The following is a 19,775-nucleotide window of genomic DNA, read 5'->3' on the forward strand; positions in this document are numbered from 1 at the left end:
CAAAAACTGAAAAACAACTATAACAACTGAACTATAAAACATGTTCAACAACTGAACTATAAAACATGTTCACTGAATTGAGTTACAGTAATCAAACTATGATAAAAATAGAAGCATGAAAATCTATTTCAAAGATTTTTTTACATAAAAAATATAATCTGTGAAGATGATAGAAACCTGAGCTGAAAATTGTGTTAATACACTTGTCAAACATGATAAAACCAAAATAAACCAAAATAAAAAACAGATTTTTTAAAATCTGGGCTAGACTAAGGAGTTAAAGTTTCCAGATCAATATCATTAAAGGGACACCATGAAACTTTTGGCCACTAGGGGGTGCTAGACACGTATTTTTCACTTCTAGCGCCCCTAGAGCCCACAAGCGCCGCAGCACTGTCGCAAAGGAAAGGAACTGGCCAACCTTAAAACTAAACTAAAAACTAAACATTTAAAATGCTAAACGATCAACATTTTGAGACAACAGGGAGAAACTCAGTCATGTTACAACTTTCTGATGAGGAACTCGTCGTGGCAGAAGCCATTTCTCAATCTGAAGGTTGCAGCCTCCGGATGTCGTATTTCTAATACGTCATCAAGACTGTCTTATTTCACAATATTAACAATTACAAAGTTGACTATTATACTTAGTTAATCGTAAATTGTTGCAGTATGCTTATGACTTGCGAATGTAATGCTCAGTTTACCTTAATAACCCAGGCTTGATGACGTGTGCAGCCTGCATATTTGACCTCCGGAGGCTGCAGCCTTCCAATTCAGAAACGACCAGACGTATTTCCTTGCCTTTTCCAAACAAATATTGTTGCATCCTCTCTCTCTCCCTCGCCACCAGGATTTTCCGCAATGGCGCTCGTTATTCCTCTTTTTTGTGTGAAAATCGCTCCAAATCCAAGTAAACCGATGCGTTTAGGTCTGCCGCTTTGTAATACGTCACGCGAGTGACAGCGGAACGCAGCAAATGAGGAAGAGAGAAGAGAGAAACGCTCGGATCTGATTGGTGAATGAATAGGGTTTGGTTTTACACTGTGAGCAAGTTTGAGTGCTATAGCATCCTGGATTGTAATGTAAATATCATAGACACAGTAAAAAGAAAGGTAAATACGTGAACACAGCATCTGAATACAGGGAACTATATGCAATATAATCGCCGTAATTTATAAAGAACATCGCATTTATGTATGAATCAACAGTTTATATAAAAAAATGCCTTAAAGGGGAATCGAACCCGGGTCGCCCGTGTCATAGGTCCGTGACACTAAAGACTGTGCCACAGAGTCACATAATAGAAACTGCTCTCTACACTCCTTAAGTAGCCTCCAGCAAAATTCACGTTAAAAACAAATTGTGTGGAGGAAGTGATGTATGCCGTAAAGCAGTCGAATTTTGTAGTTTTTTTTTGTGCTCTGGTTACTACCACAAACCCTAAGTTTTAAAATACGAGTAAAAGTGATACAGACCCCGTCAGGCTATGGTAGACATGTCATTCAACCTATTTAAAGTCGATGTACTTTCACAAGGGTCTTGAAAATGTATTATGAAGGTTGAAAAATTACATGGTGTCACTTTAACATAAGTTTTCTCATTGTGGCTAAATAAAATAATTTGAGTTTTTTTCATAATTTGTGATGTAGGAAATGATTAGTAAACCATTTTTCAAGTTCTTGAAGACATAATATAAACAATGTTAAAGCTGATAAGTTATTATGCTATATCCGGGACAGGGCTTATAGTAGTCCTAGACTTAAATGCATGTTTGAGCTGCTTTAATTTAAAAACACCTTGTACTGACATAATATGTATATGTATATGGTATATAAGTATTGGTCTGACCTAATTGTTATTTTGCATATTATATTTACTTTTAGATGCTTATAATGGTCTTTTAGGATAATAACATATCTTAAAAAAACATGCCAACCAACAGCTAACTAGTATTAACCATGTACAAGTCAGGCGTAATGGTGTGCGATTACAACTAAACTGATGGGCCTGTTTGTCTCATGTTCCCGAGTGTCTGTGAGGATTTTTAGCTCATCATTCCGGAAACATTTGCATCTAGAACGAGTGCCCTGTAAACTTTTCCCTAGATCAGTGGCTCTCAATGTTATTCCTGTGTATATTGTTGTATTTGAGTATTAAGTCTTGTTGTCCAGCACAGCAATTTCTGCTTGCTTGTGTAAATGTGTTTGTGTACTTTAGGTCATGTTTAGGGCTACAACAACTTAGGATGCCCAAAAATAAGGCTAAACAATTAACAAAATACTGTGCCTTGTTTACCATTATAGGTATCCAACATATATGAAGACGATGCATGGAGTGCATGTTTAAGAAATAAAAATTATACAATGAAATATATATTTATAATTATATTTCAATATGTACCTGGTACAAACTGATAATAGGAAATATCTGACCACTCTGCCATGTCTGTTTCAATGGGTGTCACCAAATGAAGTTTGTGCCCCATCTGTGTCACTCTGTGGGTCAGGTTAAATCATGCCTGTGTTTCACCTATGTTATTCTGTGTCTCAGGTTTAAATCATGCCTGAGCTTCACCTGTGTCATTATGTGGGTCAGTGTTAAATCATGCCTGTGCTACACCTGTGTTATTCTGTGGGTCAGGTTGAATGCACATGACTATTAGATATTACAGGCAGGAGTAACATCTTATACCCATTTACTGTAACATTGCCTCATTATCACTTTGGTAATATATGTTAAGATTTCTGGCTCAATGATGACAATGTATTTGCAGACATATTTATTATAATTTGAGAATCATCTCATATTATCTAGTAGTAAGGACAATTACATGGTTTCCGTCAGAAACCCCATGCGTATACATTGCCAACGTCTGCATAGCAGGGGCGAGGGACCGTACAGCTTATTTGTCAGCCGTGGACAATCAAATGAATGGTGATTTGGCACTTTTGCTTTTTCGGCCCCCCAGGACAGAAGGGACGCATAATGGCCAATCGGACGCCTCTAGGGGTCGCCGTGAGCCACGGGGGTGCCCCCCCAGCCCCCCCCCCCCCCGTCCACAGACCCATTATTTGTCCAATTGCCCATTATTGGTGCGGATTTAGTGCCACACCCCTCCGGATCCCCGGACACGCCCCCCTGGACACGCCCCCCCGTCCACGGACCCCCCGTTGCACGGATTGACTCCCTGACCCCAACTGACCGCACCTCCGACCCCCCATGACACGAACCCACTATTTGTCCGTTTGCCCATTATATGCGCGGATTGACCCCCTGATCGCAACTGACCGCACCCCCGACCCCCCATGACACGGACCCACTATTTGTCCATTTGCCCATTATCTGCGCGGATTGACCCCTTGACCGCAACTGACCGCACCCCCGCCCCCCCATGACACGGACCCACTATTTGTCCATTTGCCCATTAGTTGCACGGATTGAGCCCTTGACCGCATCTGACCGCACCCCCGACCCCCCCCCATGACACGAACCCACTATTTGTCCATTTGCCCATTATTTGCGCGGATTGACCCCCTGACCGCAACTGACCGCACCCCTGACCCCCCCCCCCCATGACACGAACCCACTATTTGTCCATTTGCCCATTATTTGCGCAGATTGACCCGATCTTCACCAAATTCGCACCACGCGTAGAGCATGCTGAGACTAAGACAGTGGCGCAGGCCCCACCCTCCTAGCTCGTTCCTGTGCCGAGATAGATGCCTGACACTTGCATGTAAATAGTCTGCCAACGGACGAATAATGGGTTAGCGTTAAGGTGACTTGCGCGTACGTACGACATGTACTTGACCGCACGTTGTCGTACGTGCGCGCAAGTGACTTTGACGTTATCCGTGCTTCGTCCGTGTCGCAGTAATGCGGTTGAAATCGCTGAGGCTCTAAAGGAAAAAACTGACAAAAACCCATTATGCGTCCATTGGCAATGTATTTGCAGGCAAGTGTCAGGCCTCTATCTCGGCGCAGGAATGAGCTAGGCACGTGGGACACACGTTCCTGTCTTAGTCTCTGCACCCTCTACGCGTGGTGCGAGTTTGGTGACAATCCGGCGAGGTCCAAAATTTGGTCCAAAAAAACCGACACAAATTTTCGACCTCGCCCGATCTTCACCAAATTCGCACCACACGTAGAGCGTGCCAATACTAAGTCCCACCCTCCTAGCTCGTTCCTGTGCCGAGATATAGGCCTGACACTTGCATGTAAATAGTCTGCCAGTGGACGAATAATAGGTTTTTGTCAGTTTTTTCCTTGAGAGCCTCAGCGATATAGACCGCATTACAGCGACACGGACGAAGCACGAATAGCGTCAAGGTCACTTGCGCCCACGTACGACATGTACACGAACCCACTATTGATTTTTGAATGGAATCGTTGACACGTGTCAGGGCCGTAGCTCCGCCCCGTAACGAGTCACCGCCCCGTGATGCACGTTTCCGCGCACGACCCGACCCCCTCTTCACGCGTGAGCGATTTGAGCTAAATCCGGCAACGTTGAAAATTTTGTCCAAAAAAATGACGTAAGGGGTACCTTCCTAGCGCGTTCCTGTGCCGAGATAAAGGCCTGACACGTGTCTGTGATTCGATGCAAAAATAAATAGTGAGTTTGTGTACACGTCGCAGGTGCGCGAAAGTTACCTCGCCGCCCTCCACGCGTCGTCCGTGTCGCGGTAATGTGGTCGAAATCAGCGAGGCTCTAAATGGAAAAAAGTGACACGAACCCATTATTTGTCCAATGGCAAACTATTGCATGCACAAATACATGGAAACTGTCAGTGTTGTAAATGTGCCCCGTAACGTCGTAGAGACATGTTGGTGGTATCACTTCCAAAAATATAATTTCCACATATTCAATCGCCAATAGCTCTGCCCACGAGAGTGACACGCCCTCGTGCCCAACATTGTTGGAAAGTACTGTTCCAGGGCTTTCCAACGAACCCAAGATTAAGTGTCGCCGACCTTGTTCGGCTGAGAAAAAGAGCACTAAACTTTAGCCTATTTCACATGTTTAAAAGAAATTAAAAAACACTAAGTCCAAGCTTTTTTTTACACATATTCATACGACCGTAGCTCTGCCGCTGATTAGGTTACACCCTCGAACTTAGGCTCGTTGGAAAGGGCTACGACCTTCCTGGGTCGAGTAATAGAGCCGTGAATATGAGCCTTTTTCGTACTTTTTTAAAAATTAAAAACTATATCTCGGCGACGGAATGAGGCTCTCATCGAACCCATCAAAACGACCCCTACCCCAAGTCTCTAGGACCTCCACTTCCGGAGATATGAAAAATGAGGTTTTATTTTCAAATGCCCCTAGCTCCGCCCCACAGAGGGCCATGCCCTCGACCTTGTGCTCGTTGGAAAGGGCTTTCGTCCACCTTTCCAACGACCCCAACCCCATGGATATTGAGGTCAATCTTCAAGAAAGCCTTTTTTGAACATTTCAGCCAAAAGATAAAAAATCTATCTCGGACAATGAGTGTCGTAGAGACTTAGGGGTGGTGACATTTGAAAGGTCTCGACGACCCCTCCGACACGCCCCCACCCCCAAGTCTCGTTGGCCCCGCCCCTTTCCGAAAAACAATGTTTTCAAAACGTCTTTTCAAAAGCGCATAGCTCCGCCCACGAAAGAGTCACGCCTCGGACTCTTTGGAAAGGCCTAGTCCGGGCCTTTCCAAAGAGCCCTCACTCGAGTCTCTACGACCTTGCTGGGCCGAGAAATAGAGCCCTAAACTTGAGTTTTTTTTAACTTATTTTCAATATTCAACTGGCCCTACCTCCGCCCCAGAAAGAGCCACGCCCTCGACCTCGGACCTCCTTGGAAAGGCATATTCCGGGCCTTTCCAACGAACCCTCAATCGAGTGCCTACGACCTTCCTAGGCTGAGTAAACGAGCTCTGAAAACAAGCCTTTTTCATAAATTTTCAAAAATCAAAAACTATATCTCGACGAGGTCTCTCTGAGCCCTTTACAACGACCCCACCCTTGAGTCTCTAGGACCTTTCCTTCCGGAGATATAAAAAAATGAGCTTTTACATTCAAATCGCCATAGCTCCGCCCCCGAGAGTGGCAAGCTCTTGACCTTGGGCTCGTTGGAAAGGTCTCTTCAGGTGCTTTCCTGACTTTCCTGGGCCGAGAAATAAAGGCCCAACATTTTGCATTTTTCACACAATTTCGATATTCAAATGGCCATAGCTCCGCCCCTGATTAGGCTACTCCCCCATACTCGGGGTCTTTGTAAAGGCCTAGTCCGGGCCTTTCCAACGAACCCTCGTTCGAGTCTCTACGCCCTTCCAGGACCAAGCAATAACGCCCCAAATTAAGCTTTATTTCACCCTTTTTCACAAACAAAACACACGTCGAAACTCTAAAATCCTTCTCACAGAAATTTTACCAGGTGAATCAGCGTCGTCTGAAACGCCTAGAAAACTTGTTCCCTGGTGACCAATTTTCGCACCCCATACTAAAAACATGAAAAAATTAGGATTTTCGAAGCCTCACCGATGGGCCCCGGAAGGGCCTAGGGGCCCCAAATTCGGGGCCCTGGCTCGCAGAGGGCCCCTCTACGACATATCCGATGACGGTTGTCGTGGCGCGTAAAAATACATTTGGCCGCCGTCTGAAAACATCAAATTCCCCCATTATAATCTCCATAGGCCTCAGGCCTTGCGTTTTCGTTGCTTTTTTTTAATCTATTCTTTCAGGAACGTCGCAGCGGCCCGCGCTTCGGGGGTCCGTCTCGTGAGACCTCCAACATCCGGAGTTCCGAATTTCGACCCGATCCGACTCCGGCACGAACCAATGGCCATTAGCGGGAAACTGTCAGCTCTCCCGCGAGGCTGGGAAAAGTCGTAAAGTCCCCGAAATCGATGCACGGGTTGGCGTAGAGCCCTCGCGCGACATATCCGAAACCCGCGCGCCGGCGGTCTAAGGCGCGCGCGCTACGCCTCGGCGAAACCTCAAAACTAGGGTAGGCAAGTCGTGACGCGAAAGGGTCTCGGCCGCGACGCTCGGCTTCCCGCGGAGAGGCCGTCCGGCCGAGGAGACCCGTGGGCGTCCCGGTTGAATCGGAGTTATGGCGATGCTGTAATCCCGCCGCAAACGGCAGCCGGCGCTGGGGAAACGCCTCTACAGCTCCGCTTCCGAGCGTCTCGGGAGTCTGCACTTCCGGGGTCCGTCGTCTGGGACCTCGACGTGCGTGCGTGCCGAGTTTCGACCCGATCCGACCTTGACACGAACCCGCGTGCCGAATCGCGGGAAACTGTCAGGGCTCCCGCGAGGACTGGAAAAGTCGTAAGCTCTGCAAATTCGGCGCGCGGGCTGATGGAGAGCTCTGGCCCGACATATCCGAAACCTGCGCTGCAACGCCGCAGCGCATGCACGCAGGACCGGCGCAAAATCCCAGTTTTAGGGTTCGCAACACTGCTCGGGAGAGGTTCTCGGCCGCTTCCTTCGGTGTCTCTGGCAGGCCCCCCGGTGGGATGTCACGCCGGGCGTATCGAGGCCGCGCAGCGTTCGGGGACCGCGCGGGGGTCGCGACACTTTTCCATTAAACCAATGCGTTTTTCCGTAATGGGTTTGTGGACGCGCTCCTCGTGACCCCGCGCGGTGTCAGATGACCTCTGGGGGGCCCCTGATCGACATATCCGAATCTGGAGAACGTAGCTCCAAAATAAGACCAAGTTGTCCAAATGTTCTCAAAATCACTCATCATGATCCTGTTGATGGCCCAGACCACCACCCCATGTTGTTTGCCATTCGAGCTCCGTTTCGCTAACTTTTTTTCAGAAGGTCCCAGGGGCCTGCGCTTCAAGGGCCCGTACGGCGGGGCCCCCAAGCGCGCGCGTGGCGAATTTGGACCCGATCCGACTCCGTACGCGAACCCGCTAATTTAGCGGGAAACTGTCAGTGCCCCCGCGAGGCCGGGAAAAGGCCTAGGCGCCCGCGCATGAAGACTCCGATTACCGCGTGCCTTCGGCTTACGCCGTGCCCACAGCTCCCTAGCTGTGCCTCGTAGTGCGATCGAAAGACGCCTAGGGTTAGGGTTGGCATGTAGGCTCACAAAGGGTTCTCTGTGGGCAGACTTCTGCACTCCTCGGCTGGGCCGTCGGCACCGGGATACCACGTGCGTTTCGAAGCCGTGCGTCCTTACGGGGCCGCGTGACGCCACTGACACTTCTCCATTAAACCAATGTTATTTTCGTAGCAGGTTCGTGTCATCTCGTCCCCACGACCCTGAAACGTGCCGGATCTCGAAACGGACTGCCAAGCGATCGGCCGGTGCACGAGGAGGTGGGATGGGGGTTTGGTAGAGGTAGTGTCCAAATTGAGCAAAAACGGACAGGGGCGTCATTTTTGTGTCGAACTCTGCGCTACAGGGCACGTGAGGGGACGTAAGCAGGGCCCGTGGCGTCCGTTTGAGGTTCGGACCGTTTCCTAAAAAAGTAGCCTGCAAATGTACAAATAATGGTCCGTGTCATTGGGGGGGGGGGGGGGGGGTTGGGGGGGTCGGGGGGGTGGTCTGGGTGGACGTTCCGAACACATAATGGGCAAATGGACAAATAGTGGGTCCGTGTCATGGGGGGGTCGAGGGTGTGGTCAGGTGCGGTCAGGGGGTCAATCCACACAAATAATGGGCAAATGGACAAATAGTGGATCCGTGTCATGGGGGGGTCGGGGGTGCGGTCAGGTGGTGTCAGGGGGTCAATCCACACCAATAATGGGCAAATGGACAAATAGTGGGTCTGTGTCATGGGGGGGTCGTGGGGGGTGGTCACGTGGGGCTGGGTCAGATCAAAAGTGTTTAAAACTTTTAACAGTTCAATTGCAGTATTGTTTTCTGCATTGTCTATATGAATATTAAAATCTCCAGCAATAACAAAATAATCAAATTCAGAGGAAATTGTTGATAAAAGTTCCGTGAATTCATAAACAAATGCTGAGGTGTATTTGGGAGGTCTAAAAATAATTGTAAACAGAATGCGTGGTGTACCTTTTAGAGCAATACACAAATATTCAAAAGACTGGTAATCACCAAGTAACACTTGCTTGCATTGAAAGGCATCTTTGAATAAAGCAGCTATTCCTCCACCTCTTCTAACAGCTCTACAGACACTTATAAAAGTAAAGTTGGGTGGGGCTGATTCATTGAGGACTGCAGCTGTCATCTAACCAGGTTTCATTTAGAAACATAAAGTCCAGGTTGTTAGTGGTGATAAGATCATTAACTAAAAATGATTTGTTCTTTAGTGAACGGATGTTCAGAAGTGCTAACTTAACAGTAACTGGTTTTAGCACTGTATCAATCTCAGAATGACGTATAATAGGCAGTAGATTAGATAGAATTGCTGTGCGGCTGGAGAAGGCCTTCGTCTTTCTATCACATGTCAGGACAGAGATAGGGAAAGCTAAAAAGACATCGGGCGCCCGCTTGTTCTTACAATATTTATGATTGTTTCTTCTGACGTAGCGGGAACCCAACACATATCAGTTACCAGTGCTGTTTGCAGATGAGGGCTGGTGTGATCCCTGACGTTGAGGCAGAGGTCGGAGTGCTCTCTCAGATGGAGGGGGACGGCGGGCTGGGCACGAAGGCTTTGGTGGTTGAGGCCGTTTCTTGGTTGATATTTGGGGACTCGCAGCAATAGAGTGGGAGAGCTTTGTTCCAGCAAATACCAGTTTCTCCATTTTCTCTGAAAAGCACAGAAGGGGTGATGTTGGAGAGAGGGAGAGAGAGTGTGATGACATCAGCTGTGATTCTGGTGTTCCTGAAGGCTGGGAGGGAGTGTTATCATGCATTCCATGGTTGTTGTTATCAACAGAAACGTCCTTGGGTGTTGATTCACAATCCAGCTGTAGCGAGGTCTGTAGGCAGGGCTCAGTCTGAGCTGTGTCTGCGAACAGTAGTTGTTGTGACTGCAGAGTTTTATCCTTGTCATCTGAATGTCCATCCAGGTGCTGGTGTAAAATCCTGTGGTCATTTCCGCTGTTCAGTAGTGGACTGGCACACTCAGCTGATGGATGATGCATGGAGAAAAATATATTGTCTTTAAGCAACCTAGCAATTAGTTTGTTTGGGTGGATACCATCTGTGTTAAAAAGTTGGCTTTGATTTCAGAAGATATTGAAATTGTCAATGTAATTCAGTCCTCTCATGGGGCAGGTTTTTTGCAGCCATGAATTTAAACTTAATAGCCGAGAAAACATTTGTTCCTCGGGCTGGGAGGGGTCCACTGATGAAAAGTTTATTGAAATCCACCTTAAAGGAGCATTTCACCCGTAGAAACATTAATCTTTATTGAAAGTGTGTTATATTTGTAGGTGAAATTTAACATACATTTAGAATTTGGTGCCTATTTGACAGAGAAAATGGGTGTTTGTAGTCTCACTTCCTTAACAAAGATATTGGACTTCCTTCTTTCAAGTATGCAAAATGATGATTTTTACATCATTGAAAGAAGGAAGTGCCACACTGATATCTGTATTTCTCCTGTCTCAGCGGCAACTGAGGAAATTATGCATGACCATTCAAAAACATGACTGGGGTTCTAACTATACAAAGCTTAATGCAAATGGGTGAAATGTCCCTTTAAGGAGCTCAGACTGCTCTTTCCGAATATCATTCTTTCCCACATGTATGACAATCCGACTGACAGACTTATGTTTCATCAGAATGTTGCAAAGTTCCTTGTTAACATCAGAAACTGTTGCCCGAGGAAAACAGTATGTACGGGTAGCCTTGCTTTAAAAGTTTCTGATAATATTGTCACCCACTATCAGAGTGCTTGGCTCGGCTGCTGTCTTAGCGGAGCGCCGCTGCCTGTATGATACTGAGCGTCTGTTAGCTCTGTAAGCTACTGGCTGATGTGATCTGTGTCCATTAACATTTGGGGATTCTTCACCCAAACTCATTAGTGCTTCAAATCTATTTTCAAGCCGTACAGGGGGTGGTAGAATACCAATATTGGCTACTCGAGTTGTACCCATATCTGGGGTAGATGATGCTAATGCAGCAATTTGTGACACTCGTGACAGTCTAATGTCTTGAGCACTTTTGGGTCTCGCACCCTGTTTATGCCATCGGTTTGTTTTATGAAAAGTCAAAATAACCATTGTGATGATTCTAAGTCTCATACATTTGAAACTGAATTTACTTTAGTGTTAAAAAATAGAAACCATCACAGAAAGTTTATTGGATATAATGGTTTTAATGGGAATTTTATGTATTAGAAACAATAATGGTCTCTATAGGGGCTTTTTTACACCTGGTCACTTCATGCATTTTCTCTGATCGGATAGCTATCTAATCATAAAAAGACCAGGTGTAAATGCCCTCTGAAACGATTTCGAGACGGATTTAAATCCGATCGCTCAAACCACTTCAGGAGGTGGTCTGGAACGCATTTCAGAGAAGTGTAAATGCATCTGGTTGATGAAACCACACACGTCGCGCTTTACTTCTCCCAAGCGTAAGCACGTCACTCGCAAGTAAGCTGGAAGAGCGCCAAACAAACAAAGATGACACGCCTATTGCTTTATGGAGTGATGACAGCGGGTAAAAAGCTTCCTCGAATCAATAAAAGAGTCTAATGACAAACTCAAATGTTATTAAACAAAGAAATATAACGTTAAGAGAGAGTTTTGTGAATGCTTTTCCCGTCATGGACCTGCATTAAATCATCGCGCTGTCACTCTCCTGCTGCGCTGTACTGCGTGCTTCAGCTCATGCCGAGCAAGGAGAGACGCGCGTCCCCTGCCCAACATACAGTACAACATACAGTAAGTGCTGCATAAACGTCATCTTAAGTTTTTTAAGGCGGAGTAATAAATTGTGTATTTGCATTTTGGGCGGGGGTAAAAGATCGGATTCATATTCGTTTTGCCAAGACGCATTTATGTGGCCAAATGTAAATGGAACAGTTTTAACAAATCAGATAGCTATCCGATCAGAGAATACACATGAAGTGACCAGGTGTAAAAAGGCCCTATGTGTCTCTGTTGGTCTCTGCTAGCTTGAGTTCTATTGGTGGGGCCATTAAATCCTGATGGAATATGTCCTAAAACACACTACAGAAAATAATTTTGTAGTGGTTTTAATGGTAAAAGCGAATGGTTCCTATTTGCATTTTAATGGAAACCATTAGAATTTCTGTTATGGTTTTATTGTCTTTTTCAGCAGATCTGTCTTAAAGTATAAATATAACAGATGTACGTTTTTCAAACTGTAGCTTGCATCCTTTGGAAGTCAAATTCAATTTGCTGAAATCATACATACTTTCTTATTTTAGAATAGTAACAATTATAATGTTGAGTATTATTCTTAGTTTATTGCAGGTATAATTCTCAGTTAACTGAAATAAATCTGACTTGATGCAGATTTTTAGATTTTGAGTCCCGCTCTTTAAGCAACATCTTCTCCAGAACCACATGTGTCAAGTAAAACTAGTCTTTAGATATTTACATTTTGAATCTTTATTTAGTGCAGAGCATGTTTGTGTTTATATGTTAAAACGGTTATGTAAGCTAATTATAATGTTATTTCATTTGTAGCTCCTGTCAGGTTCCTATTGTCCATAAAAAATATATAAGGTTTAATAACTTGCATTCTTCACTTGATTTACCTAATTAAAACAGAAAGCCTTTATGGTACTCGATTGAAGGACATGAACATGAATTCGCTAAATGAAATGATTATTTGTTATTGACACGATTTAATAACAACATCCACCATTCAGATAACATATCTGGTTATGTTTTATTAAATTGTTTTAGTGCTTACTAGGGATGAGCGAGTACAGCATTATCTGTATCTGTTAACCATATGAATTATCTGTATCTGTACTCGGAGTGGGTGTGGCCTAACCCAGAAGTGGGCGGGTTTGTCTTGACATGGGCGTGGCTTTAACCAATATTTTATTTTAAGCATGCAATTAATATATGGGTTGATCAGAAATTGTTATATTTTTTGCGGATAAGAAAAAAGGGCTATTTTAACATTCAAAAAAAGAACAATATTTCTGTAAATGTCATGTTTAATTTCTATTATTTAATGTATAATAATACTTGAAAATATATAAGCAGTGGTTTTCTCTTTTTAATATACAGTCATAGTATTGACTTCATTATGTTCTTTGTTATTTCAGTTTTAATTAATTTTCTATTATATGTGGGAAAATATTAATAAGTGAAAGTGATCCCATAACTTTTGAATGGGTAGTCAATTTTACATGAGCTAGGTGGACAGAAAAAAAATAATACTGCTCTATGTGTAATTGTATAGCAAGCTACATAATATTATACTTCATTATATACTTCATTATAGCAGTATACATACTTTTATCCTCTGTACATTTCTTCTCATCTTTTCTCTTTTCTTAACCTGGGCACTTTGATGGCTCTTTTCTTATCGGTAGTTTAAAATGTGTTGCATTACTACCTCTATATACGGTGTCTCCATTAGATGCTGTAACTTGATGTGAACTAACCCCACCGCAGCTCAATCTTCTCTGAGTAACAGCTGAGTATCCACCCGGAAGTAACAAATCTTCTCTGGACAAACACTACAAAGTCCCGACCAGATTAACTGATCGTATGGTTACAATGATATGATTGACGCGAGGTTCAGTTGAGGAATTAAAATCCGATCACGTATTCTGTTATCCTCGACCTCACGGAGCGCGCGGTTAATGGCTGCGTAGCAACGGGTGACGCGACCCATGACACGGAGCGCAACTTCCGCTCCCGAGCACTTTGGAAAGTAATGCTTTGACTCGTTTTAACGCGTTGTTAGACGCGACATGTGAACGAACACATGAACGTTTAAATCAAAAATCAAACGAATATAAAACAAAGTGAATAAAAATCTTTCTGCGGGCCAGATTATGTTATAGCATTAGTGCTGGCTAATGCTAAGCGTAAGTTTTCTAAAATTGTTATTCACGCCGGCACGAATGACACCAGACTCCGCCAGTCGGAGATCACCAAAGATAATATTAAAGAGATATGTGAAATTGCTAAAACAATGTCAGACAATGTAATATGCTCTGGTCCCCTCCCCGCCTACCGGGGGGATGAAACTTACAGTAGATTATTGTCTCTTCACGACTGGATGTCAAAATGGTGCCCTCAGCATAACGTAGGGTTTATAGACAATTGGAAGCATTTTCGGGGGAGACCTGACCTGCTAAAGAGAGATGGCCTCCATCCATCTCAGGAAGGAAGTGCGATTCTCTCTATAAATCTGACCAATAGTCTTACTTCGAATACAGTCTGACTATCCAGGGAACAAGTCAGACAACAGACGGATCGGCTTAACCGTCCATCTGTTAGCTGCCGTGATATGTCAAGATCACTTATATCCCAGCACTTCGAGTCAATCTTACCAGAATATCAACACATTTCAACTGTATCTGTTCCCCGAACAAATAAATACAGAGCACCGCTTGCCACATCTGGTACAAATCTGATTAATATAAAATTAGACAACAATACTTTAACAGATGAACCTCGAATATTAAAATTCGGCCTTCTTAACATTAGATCGCTTACCAATAAAGAACCTATTGTCAATGAAATAGTTACAGACCAAAACTTAGATGCACTCTGTTTAACAGAAACCTGGCTTAAAGCAGACGACTACATTAGTTTAAACGAATCCACCCCACAAGACTATTATTATAAACACGAACCTCGATTAAAGGGGAGAGGGGGTGGTGTAGCTACAATATACAACAAAATTTTTAAAGTAAACCAAAAATCTGAAGTAAAATTTAAATCATTCGAACTAATGTTGTTAAATATGGAAATAACCGATCGTAACCACAAACAGCTCTCTTTTGCCTTAGCTACAATATATAGACCTCCGGGCCACCATGCAGATTTCCTTAAAGAAATAGCAGATTTCCTGTCTGAGCTTGTAGTCACTGTAGATAAAGCTCTTATCGTTGGTGATTTTAATATTCATGTGGATAACCCAAAAGATGCACTAGGACGTGCATTTATGGATGTTCTAAATTCTCTCAATATTAGACAAAACGTGACAGGGCCAACGCATACTCGTAAGCACACATTAGACTTAATTCTGTCACTCGGGCTCAATATTAATGACATCAAAATATCACCTCAGAGTGATGCAGTTTCTGACCATTACCTTGTGTCATACACTGTACTTCTAGATAGGATCAGTCAATCCACAACATGCTACAGATTAGCCAGAACAATAATTTCCACCACTAAAGATAGATTTATTAGCACTCTTCCAGACCTGTCCCAAATTAAACATGTAGCAGATAACTCTGACGATCTAGATATTGTAATAGAAAACCTAAACAATGTCTGTTCTAACACATTGGATGCCGTTGCTCTCATTCGAAAAAAGAGAATCAAAGAAAAACCGCCAGCTCCATGGTATGATCATCACACCGCAGCACTCAAAAAGGCAACTAGGAAAATGGAAAGAAATTATAGAAGCACAAAGTTAGAGGTATGGCGTGCAGCATGGAAAGAGAGTGTTAAACAATACAGACAGGCTATTAAAACCGCCAGATCTACCTATCTTAGCAGGCTTATAAATGAGAATCATAATAACCCTCGTTTCCTCTTCAGCACGGTTGCAAAACTGACTAGAAATAAAGAACAAACAGAAACCAATAGTAAACTTCAACACAATAGTAACGACTTCATGAACTTCTTTTCTAACAAAATTACGTCTATAAGGGAAAACATCGTAGCTACCCAGGCAGCCACCACTCAACCCGTTAGTTCACTTAACACTAGACTACCATACGAACATCTTGATTCATTTAAACCTACTACAATAGACGAGCTCTCTAGACTAGTTACATCATCCAAATCATCGTCCTGTATATTAGACCCCGTTCCCACAAAACTGCTTAAAGAGGTATTCCCTGTAGTGTCAACCCCGGTTCTAAATATCTTTAACTCATCGCTAGAAATAGGATATGTTCCAACAGCTTTCAAACTAGCAGTTATTAAACCGCTGATTAAAAAACCGCAGCTTGATCAGGGAGAGCTTAATAACTTTAGACCAATCTCAAATCTCCCTTTTCTTTCGAAAATATTAGAAAAGGTAGTGGCAAGCCAGTTACGCACATTCTTGACAAATAATAGTACATATGAAAAGTTCCAATCAGGATTCAGGCCCCACCATAGCACAGAGACAGCGTTGCTTAGAGTTACAAATGACCTCCTATTAACATCCGATCGTGGTGAAATCTCAATTCTTATATTATTAGACCTTAGTGCAGCCTTTGACACAATAGATCATACAATCTTACTCAATAGACTAGAAAACTATGTTGGTATCAGTGGTCAGGCGCTAGCCTGGTTTAGGTCGTATCTAACCAATCGCTATCACTTTGTTTATGTAAACGAGGAAGAGTCATATCACTCCCTGGTTAAATACGGTGTACCGCAGGGATCGGTTTTAGGTCCTATCCTGTTCTCGTTATACATGTTACCTCTAGGAGACATTATCAGGAAACATAACATAAGTTTTCACTGCTATGCGGATGATACCCAGCTTTACATCTCCTCACATCCCAGCGAAACACACACATTTTCTAAGCTAACAGACTGCCTTAGCGATGTTAGTGACTGGATGGCACATAACTTTCTTAAACTGAACTCCAATAAGACAGAGATACTTATTATTGAACCGAATCGCTACAAACATAATATGTCAGATTACAAGTTGCACATAGATGGCTGCGCTGTGGTGCCATCTTCCACGGTTAGGAACTTAGGTGTGATGTTCGACAGCAACTTATCCTTCGATAGTCATATCGCCAACGTCTGCCGCACAGCATTCTTCCATCTTAGAAATATCTCGAAAATACGCCATATACTGTCTACATCTGACGCAGAGAAGCTTATCCATGCTTTTATGACCTCTAGAATAGACTATTGTAACTCGCTACTCGGGGGATGCCATGCAAATCAAGTAAACAAGCTTCAGCTAGTTCAAAACGCTTCCGCAAGGGTACTTACTCGATCTAAAAAGTATGACCACATAAGCCCAATTCTGGCATCTTTACACTGGCTACCAGTTAAATATCGCATACAATTTAAAATATCACTAATCACCTACAAAGCTTTAAATGGCCTAGCACCCTCATATCTTAGAGAATTACTATCAGAATACAATCCATCACGCACACTACGGTCGCAAAATTCTGGTCTCTTGATTATCCCTAGACTATCAAAAGTGTCTAAAAGTGGAAGGTCATTTTCCTACTTAGCCCCTAAGCTCTGGAATGATTTACCAACCGATGTCCGAGAATCAGACACAGTCGATAATTTTAAATCTAGACTTAAAACTTTTCTCTTCAACAAGGCATTCACATAATTGTTTTATTAATGGTACTCATCTCACAATAGATAGCTTGAACAACCTAATAAATAAATAAACTAAATATTCTTACGAAAATGTTTAATCTCTCCTTACTCGTTTACATATGTGCAGCAAACCATGAGCCGGGCATAAACTTTAAAAAACAAAGGTCACGTATAAAATAGAAAAGGCTACATACAAGGAAAAGAAACGCTACTCTGTGCACATACAAACCACAATACAAGGCCAAAACTTCAAAACTACACCAATAAATCCCCGAATCGGGCCATTAATTGCCAAGCGCAGAGGAGTGATTGAAAGTTATGTATGGAATTATGTTATCACTTGCTCGGCCCATCTCCTGAGGTTTCTGAGTCGAGTAGGGGAGTACTGTGAAGCCCAGACAGGCATCAGGGAGATGGCTGGCGCAGTCACGTCCCCGTCTACCCTTTACTCCCTTGCTCGTCCGAACTTCAATAAAGCACGATGGGTATAGATTTGTGGTGTTAAGCCCACTAGTCGGGGGCGGGACTTCAGTCCTTAAAAGGGTGTCACTGCACCCATTTCCAAAACATTCGCCGTCCCGTGCATTTTTCTCATTCTCCCTAAACCAAACTGTGCAGAGTCTTTCACTAGGATGACGTTGTATCTTCAATACGTATATGTACATTTGTGTGTATGTATGTGTATATGTGTGTATGTATATATATATGTATATGTGTATATATATGTGTATGTGTGTGTATGTGTATGTATATATATGTGTATATATGTATATATAGATATGTGTGGATATATATGGATATATGTTTGTGTATATGTATAGGTGTATACATATGAATGGCCCCTACGCTAATTGGGTTTTGTTTTTCTTTCTTTATGTCTCGTCCTCCTCTCCGAGGACAATGAGACAAACAGACCCAGTTCCGGTAAATGTGAAAGTCGGCACACCTCTGACCCACCGGCAGACCTTCAACGTGATGCCCAGCTGATGCATGACCAACGACCACCGGCAGAACCCGCTTAACCTCCGCCTAATCTCCTTAATCGTTTCAATATAAAATATATCTCCCAAGGGTTTTTCCCTCCTATGACTTTTTTTTACTTCCCCGGCTGAGCCTGGGGTTTTTTTTCTCCTAGGGGGTTTTTCAACCTGGGGAGGCAGCCCTCTTGGGCTTAACTTAGCACCATCTTCTTTACGTTACATTAGCAATACGCACGCTTATAATGTTGATTCATAGCCGCATCAAATTTAGCTGCTTGTGCTATCGTGTATTATGTTGTGCTATCTGTCGTTTTTCTGTGCTTTTCACTTCTATTAATGTAAAGCTGCTTTGAAACAATCACCAATTGTGAAAAGCGCTATATAAATAAAATTGAATTGAAAAAAAAATTGAATATTTTTGAAAGGTGATGCGGGCTGCAGAGAGAGAGAGAGCTGTTCTGTGTGTGAGTGAGCAGAGCATCTGTATGTGTGTAGAGGAGGGGCGCTTTTACTACTAGCCTATCACAGAACGCTGACACAATCAGCTACCCAATGATGATTTTCATTTAATCCGAGCACAGATATTGACACGTATTACTCGTATAATACTCGTACTCGGCAGAAGTGCTTTATCCGTACCGGATACTCGTTTCAGCCGAGTATCCGGCTCATCTCTAGTGCTTACACGCCTTAACAGTAAAGCCAGTGCAGTACAATTTTATCTACACTGTATAATGTAGAGAATTTGTATGCTCATGACAAAGCATACAAAGTATTATTGAGATCAGGCAATATACTCAAATCCTTATTGTGGTTCTTAGGTGCAATTTTCTGTTATGTCCACTAGATGGCAGAAGAGGATCAATCACTAGCTGACATTTGCACTCACAGAAAACACAGAAGATGATTACTCTTTAACTAAGTCTACTATTAATAGAACTCTGCTTACATTTATGATTTTACTGTTATAATTTTAAAATCACATTTAGTGAAAGACTACCACTTCAATTGTTCTGAGTTATCAGTTTTAACACTCATGTCACTTCATGATAGCTGTGAAACGTGAACATAATTTTGGAGGCACTTACACAACATTTGCAGTAAGAATGATATATATATATATTTTAAAAACAACATACCAAATGAGTGTGTAAGAAGCATGTCAATATTAAGTCTTATTATTTAACTGTGTTGTTTCTCCTTTCTCGTGTAAACGTGTGTGTGTACTTAGTACTTAGTAAACGTGTGTGTGTAACGAACTAGTCCTAGGTTTTTCGCTTGACCTGAATTGTTCCAGTGCTAAAATGTTCCTTGGAGTTTGAATATCAATAATTATTGAAAAAAAGTCGAACTTTCGACTCACGGTCGACATGCCACGCCCAAACGTCCGAAGTGTGTGCAGCCACTTGGACTTTATTGGCTATAACT

This window comes from Misgurnus anguillicaudatus, unplaced genomic scaffold (genome assembly GCF_027580225.2).
Source record: "Misgurnus anguillicaudatus unplaced genomic scaffold, ASM2758022v2 HiC_scaffold_29, whole genome shotgun sequence".
In the NCBI taxonomy this organism is placed as follows: Eukaryota; Metazoa; Chordata; class Actinopteri; order Cypriniformes; family Cobitidae; genus Misgurnus; species Misgurnus anguillicaudatus.